This window comes from Amphiprion ocellaris, chromosome 23 (assembly GCF_022539595.1).
Source record: "Amphiprion ocellaris isolate individual 3 ecotype Okinawa chromosome 23, ASM2253959v1, whole genome shotgun sequence".
Classification (NCBI taxonomy): Eukaryota; Metazoa; Chordata; class Actinopteri; family Pomacentridae; genus Amphiprion; species Amphiprion ocellaris.
Window position 1 is genome coordinate 7,501 of NC_072788.1, and position 6,929 is coordinate 14,429.

The 6,929-nt window shown below is 41.3% G+C and overlaps 1 protein-coding gene across 6 annotated transcripts in view; it reads right to left on the reverse strand.

Moving 5' to 3' along the window:
* LOC111573043 (probable serpin E3) overlaps window positions 1–5,402 on the reverse strand; it is a 9,633-nt gene extending 4,231 nt beyond the window's left edge. For 2 of the 6 annotated variants that reach the window (XM_055007460.1, XM_055007458.1), the window contains exons 1-3: window positions 4,310–5,401; window positions 1,785–1,927; window positions 1–149 (exon numbers count right to left, since the gene is read on the reverse strand). The exon at window positions 1–149 is cut by the window's left edge and continues 94 nt beyond it. The gene's annotated coding sequence lies outside the window, so the exon portion shown is untranslated. Of the gene's footprint in view, window positions 150–1,784; window positions 2,125–4,309 lie in introns of those variants that run through there. The other 4 variants (XM_055007459.1, XM_055007455.1, XM_055007457.1 and 1 more) reach the window with 3 other exon arrangements.
* Between the last annotated feature and the right edge of the window lie 1,527 nt (window positions 5,403–6,929).

Here is a 6,929-nt window from a genome sequence, read left to right on the forward strand (position 1 = left end):
AAACTGCTTCTGCCAGATGCCCCTGAAGGCCACCGTGTTGACCAGCGCCACCTGCAGGTGGTGTCCCCACCACAGGGCCTCGGCCTGGGCCTCTCCTGATCCAGAGAGCTCTCCGCTGCTGCTTCCTGACTGGAGGGGCCACGACTCATCTGGAGGGAACCAGGGAACGGCAGGGGTTAATGAAGAGGCCACGAGGCTGTTATCGACTCATGTGGTCTGATGCCATGAATAAATGAATGAACTGGACGACTCACAAGAACACAAAAAGAAAAAGCCGAACAAGAAAACAAAAAATCAGCCATCAGGGATCGCTGCAAAAGAAATAATCTTATCATGGACTGGGACAGGGGGAGGATTTTAACATCAGAGACCAACAAACATAAACGATGGATCAAGGAGGCCATCGAGATCAGGAAGCAGGCGAGCTGCTCCATGAACCGGGATGAGGGGGACTACACCCTCTAATACCTGGGACCCCATCCTCCAGAGACCACCGGACGGCGGGGGGCGTGGCCTATCTGACAGATTCTGACAGATCTGTCAGACTGGTCACATGATAAAAAGGACACGTCAGCACACGCCAGATGACGCTCTGAAGAAGACTGTAGTTGCAGTTGAAACATGTCAGCTAAGGTGAAACCATCTTATTTTTGATTTGTCAGTGTAAAAGAAATAACGCTATCCTATGATAGTCAACAACAAAATGAACATCATCCAAATAATAAAAGTTTCTATCTATCTATCTATCTATCTATCTATCTATCTATCTATCTATCTATCTATCTATCTATCTATCTATCTATCAAAACATGATTACAGTGAAACAGCTTTGAAAGAAGTCAAAAGTCACACTGTTTTCCTGTTCAGTCCCTTCAAATTTATTCATTTTTCTGTTTTATTTTTGGTTATGTGATCATTTTGCATTTCTTTATGGTCATTTTGTGTCTCTTTGCGGTCATTTTTGTGTGTTTTTGTTCAAATTTTTTGTTTCTGTGATTATTTTGTGTCTTTTTGTGGTCATTTGGTCAAAACTCAGGCTTCATTAGCTGTAGCACATTAGATCTAACAGTACAATTGATGATAAGCATTAGCTCTAATACGTTACTGTAAAAAATTAGCTGTCATGCATTAGTTGTAGTATAATATATGCAATACATTAGTTGCAGTACAACAGATGCAAACAATGAGCTCTTATACATTTAAACTATTGCAGTAAAAGATGAATATTAGAGCTAAAATGCTGCAGTAAAAGAAGAATATTAGAGGAAAAATACTGCAGTAAAAGATAAATAATATGTGTGTGTGTGTGTGTGTGTGTGTGTGTGTGTGTGAGACACTAAACCACAGAAACATAACCTGTAGTTACTGTGCGTAGAACACAGCTGTGTTTACTCGCACTAAGCTCCACTCTCCTTACTGAGCATTTAAAGGTTTGGAAGATCCTCCATGATGGCGGAGGGGACTGATTTCCAGGTCACAGTAGCAAAGAGCACTCAAGGAGTAAGTATAAGTTGGATGCTTAGAAGCGCTATTGTTAAATATAGCAACTTTTATTATTTTCGAGCAGCTGTTTGCCACATGCAGCCCTAAACTGTAACAGCTCTCCAATAGAAACACTTCTTGGTGAACAGTTTTATGACCAGGAAAACAATTTGGACTACAATGTACTCTTCATATATGTTTATATTCATGGAAACAAAACCATTGCTCACTTGTTGAACATTGAATGCAGTGGACACACACCATCAGAGTCAAATGGTTTGGACAAAAAGGGAGTCTCTTACTACTAAATCAAGACATCAAACTTGCGGAAGATCACGGTGGAGACCTCAAAGTTTCGCTCCAGCCATCCATTTGTAGCCTGAAGTCCTGCGAGAGGTTGGACATGTCGGCCCACTTCCTCATCTTAGAGAAGAACTGGATCAGACTGAGACAAGGACATGTTAGGATTTATTTTTTTAAGGCACTGCTAGCTGAACACTGAACTTGATGTCACATATGAGTAATACAATATTGATATTTGTAATGTATAAAACAGTGTTATGGTCACTTTAAGAAGTACCTGCGCAAGGTATTATGGGATGCCTGTTACCCCATGTTTGGCAGTCTGGTCTGGCAGTTCAGAAGTAAACACACTGAAAGACACCACTCTCATTTCGCCTCATTATATTTTATGTCTATATAAGATATACAGACATTACAATATTAATAACCATTTGTTGTGTAATTAATGTATGAGTTGTGTTGACCTGAATAGAGAGAGAGAATTAACCCCAGGCTCTGAAGGGTTAAATACATGATGGATACACACAGGTCAGGCTGGAAAGCTACAGCTGCGCGCGCGCACGCACGCACGCACGCACGCACGCACGCACGCACGCACGCACGCACGCACGCACGCACACACACACACACACACACACACACACACACACACACACACACACACACACACACACACACACACACACACACACACACACACACACACACACACACACACACACACACACCAGTACAAAGAGTGTTTTCACACACACAGCACATTCCTATGTCCTTATAATAAAACAACTAATTTTACTGAAACCGCTAAACTCAAGGTTGTTTAAGAGTGGAAACCATAATAATCCTCCCTATGAGACACCACCAGCAGCTGCATCACATCTCAGTTAACAGAGGAATAAGACTGACAGGTAGAGAGAGGGAAGAGGGTTCTAGGAGGTTCTTTTACAGGATGGTTCCTGGAGATTGGATGAATCGTGTGCCAGAGATATGGACGTATCTGTGCACCAACCAATGGGAGAGCTAAGTCTACACCACGGTTATCCCCACCTTTAGCCAATCACTGTTCAATATTTGAATGATATGTTTGTGTTCAATAACCAATCACATTTCACAATACGGTATAAAATGTTCTGTTCATATCAGACTTTGTCATTTTCTGGGAGGCTGTTCCAGACAGAAAAGGTCCTTGATCAAGATTCTTTTGAGACACTGATGGCAGAAAATAAACAGCTTAATTGGAAAGTAGTAGTTTGTTTTCTATCTCAAAAAACGAACCTGCTCAACAGACACAAGTGTCAAAAAGCATTCACACAAAGCAACTAACTTTCCACTGTAAAATAATAAAAACAAGGGTTTTCTTGCAGTGAGAATTGTTTTACACCATCCAGAGGTTTGAGCAGGCACCAAAGGAAAATAATAACAGAACTTAGTATGAAATCCGTTTTCACATTTTGGGTTCCAAGTACTCAAGCATTATTGATGTGTCTGTTACTGAATAGTGAGAAAAAACAGAAAAATACTCAGATTTTTGTCAGATAAATTCACTCTACAGCATTTTATCAGTCATGCTCACTGCTGTGTGTGGTCAAACATCCATTTTAAGATAGGAAAAACTCAGCAGTAGGTTTAAGAATGAAACTAGCCCAGATGTTAAAGAACGACAAGTCTAAAAAACATTTTCAGTTCAGTGGCTGAACTAAATAGTCTGATACCAAGTCGAAGAAGTCATCTTGATGGTGTGGTTGCATTTTTGTTAAAATCGAAGATAAACTTTGCAAAAAACTTTTTAATGTCACAACTCAACAACCACCTTGGCAGAGCATCTAAAGACAGCAGGTTAAACGCATTCGTTTTCTAATCCTGGATCATTCTTGTGTTGGAATCACCAGTTCACATATTTCTGTTTTCAGAAATCATATGAATAAGGGGCTGCTCTGTTGTTATCATCATATCACAATATCTCATTCAGAGTGCAGTTATTTCTTCTGTTACTGATCTACATCACCATGTAACACAAAACGCCTGCCTGGTGGCTAGTTTGGCCTCAAACAAAGAATGAGCAGCTTCTTCTGCTGCTGCTACATCCCAATACTCATGTTAAAATAATGTGTTTTTTGAAAATGAATACTTGTAAACATTCTACTCGACCCACAAAATCAATTCGGAACCTCTAAATGTGTACACTATGGGCTCTCTGAGAAGTGTTTATAACCTGAGGTAGCTCTGTGACACAGACAAAGAGGAGATATAAAAACAGGTCTACTGTGCTTGTTCACTGGCTCCTGTTTAAAATCACTCACTGAACAACTGCTGACATTTTTCAACTCACTTTGGCAAAGTCTGAGTTTGCAAACACATAGTTCATGATCCAGTAGTTTGAAGGATTACACAGCTTTAAAAGAATAAAAGACATTTAACCAGAATCCATTAGTTATTTAAAATAGTTGAGTGTTTTTATGCATTGGGCCGTATTCAGAGGCAGGTTTTACTGGATTATTGTCCTGCAGAGGCGCCAGCGTCTGACCTGAGTTTGGACGAGTGAAGGATCCTCCCTCCATCAGTCCTTTACCCACTGTGGGAGTGGAGCCCTTCCTGCAGGCTGCATCCAGCCAACAGGCCAGCCAGTGCACCACCTCCCCCTGCAGAGACACACAAAGTGAACCATGTTAGCAAACAGCGGCGGCACCATCGTTCTGCTGATATAGAAAGCTTGATGACCGCTGGTCCGCTTCAAGCAATTTAAACAGAAGCATGAAAGGTTATGCACCACAATTACACATGTACACACACTTAGCTAAAACCTCTGCAAAACTTTAACAGCAGAAATCACAAGTGGTTGTTTTGACAGTGAGTCTGTTGAATGCCCCAGTGAGACATAATTGCACAGCATTTTAGCTGAGGTACTGAGAATTACATTTTTAGAAATAAAAGTCAATTAAAAAAAAGCACAAAAGACAACTGCATTTGGTCTTCTAACTCATTTTCAAACATAATACCTACACAAAACAGCTGACAGCAACAGCAAATTGGGTTTGAATTATTCTGACAATTATTTCATCTAATGCATCACTTTTTAAGAAAAAAGTCAAATGTGTGTATTTTCAGTTTTTTTATGTCACTGTAAGAAAGCATTTATGTCCACTTTATGATTTTAGATCCTGCATTTAGGTTTTCAATCTCATTTTCTCCTTCCTCTGTACGTTTTTGACATCATAGTAATTCTAATTATTATTATTTCCCACCTAACACATTTTGTAACGCACAGAAATGTGACACAACCAGGTTGTTGTTGTTGCTATTACAAATTCAATATATTCAGGTGTGTGGCCTGTTCAATCTGGCATCCCGTATTTTTTTTTTTTTAACCAATTTTCTGACAAGCGATTAACAGAATGATCAACTACTCATCTGGACAATAATCTGAATATTAGACAATAAAAAAAATAATAGTAGCAGCAGGCTGCACAGTAGCTTGGTGGTTAGCTCCGTCGCCTCACAGCTAGAAGATCCTCGGTTTGTGTCCCAGCCTTCCTGGGATCTTCCTGCATGGAGTCTCCATGTTCTCCTGTACATGCGTGGGTTTCCTCCAGGTTCTCCCACAGTCCAGAAACATGCTGAGGTCAATTGGTGATTCCAAACTGTCCATAGGTGTGAATGTTTGTCTCTCTGTGTAGCCCTGTGATACAGTTACCTGTCCAGGTGTCCCCTGCCTTCACCCGCAGTCAGCTGGGATAGACTCCAGCCCCCCATGACCCTGATGAGGATCAAGAGGATCCGACGACTCGACGGACAGATGCTTTATTAATCCCGAGGGAAATTCAAAATATTCAGCAGCTTATATTCAAAAACAAAAATAACAAAAAGGCAAAACAGACAGGTTAGTAACATGAACGTTAACGGTTAGTATATACTCTAAAAAACTTGCTGTATAATACTATAAACATTTCTAATTTTAAAATCTATAGAAATACTAATTGTATTAAAAGTCAATAAAACAGTGTTTACACCTTTCAAGACAACGTGGTTTAAAGTGATTTAAAATTATTTAAATGGTTTAAAGTGATTTTGACAGGTAGCACGAAAACACTTGTAAACTACATAAAATGCAGACATTCTACAATCACATTGGATCAGTCCTGATGTGCTCATGACTGCGTGAGTATCAGGTAAACAACACTTAAAACAGGATGATGAAATTTAAGAAAAACAATGCAATATATTATTAATGGTAATAACTTTATTTACACTGACCTTTCTCTCTGGCTGTGGTGGGCACTGGACACTTTACCACCAACAGCTGCTGGAAACTGATTTTTGTTTCACACCTTTGCTTTTTCCTTTTGAAAAACAATCACAGTCCATAACATCTATTTTTTCAGGACAACTCAGATCATATGTCACATAAGGATGCAGGAGTGTGACCTGAGTCATGCACTTCATTTCAGTGTGAAAGAAACTTGAAAATGATCAGGTTGAAATGCGAACATTTTTCGACGGTGAATCCCTCATCCCTGGAACACACAGGAGAGAGAGACACCTGTCCTGGGGGACAGGAGGAGTGAGAGACACCTGTCCTGGGGACAGGAAGAGAGAGAGACACCTGTCATGGGGACAGGAAGAGAGAGAGACACCTGTCATGGGGACAGGAAGAGAGAGAGACAACTGTCATGGGGACAGGAAGAGAGAGAGACAACTGTCATGGGGACAGGAAGAGAGAGAGACAACTGTCATGGGGACAGGAAGAGAGAGAGACAGATCTGTCCTGGGAACAAGTAGAGAGAGAGACAAACACCTGTCATGGGGGACAGGAGGAGTGAGAGACACCTGTCATGGGGACAGGAAGAGAGAGAGACAACTGTCCTGGGGGACAGGAGGAGTGAGAGACACCTGTCATGGGGACAGGAAGAGAGAGAGACAACTGTCATGGGGACAGGAAGAGAGAGAGACAGATCTGTCCTGGGAACAAGTAGAGAGAGAGACAAACACCTGTCATGGGGGACAGGGGGAGTGAGAGACACCTGTCATGGGGACAGGAAGAGAGAGAGACAACTGTCCTGGGGGACAGGAGGAGTGAGAGACACCTGTCATGGGGACAGGAAGAGAGAGAGACACCTGTCCTGGGGGACAGGAGGAGTGAGAGACAC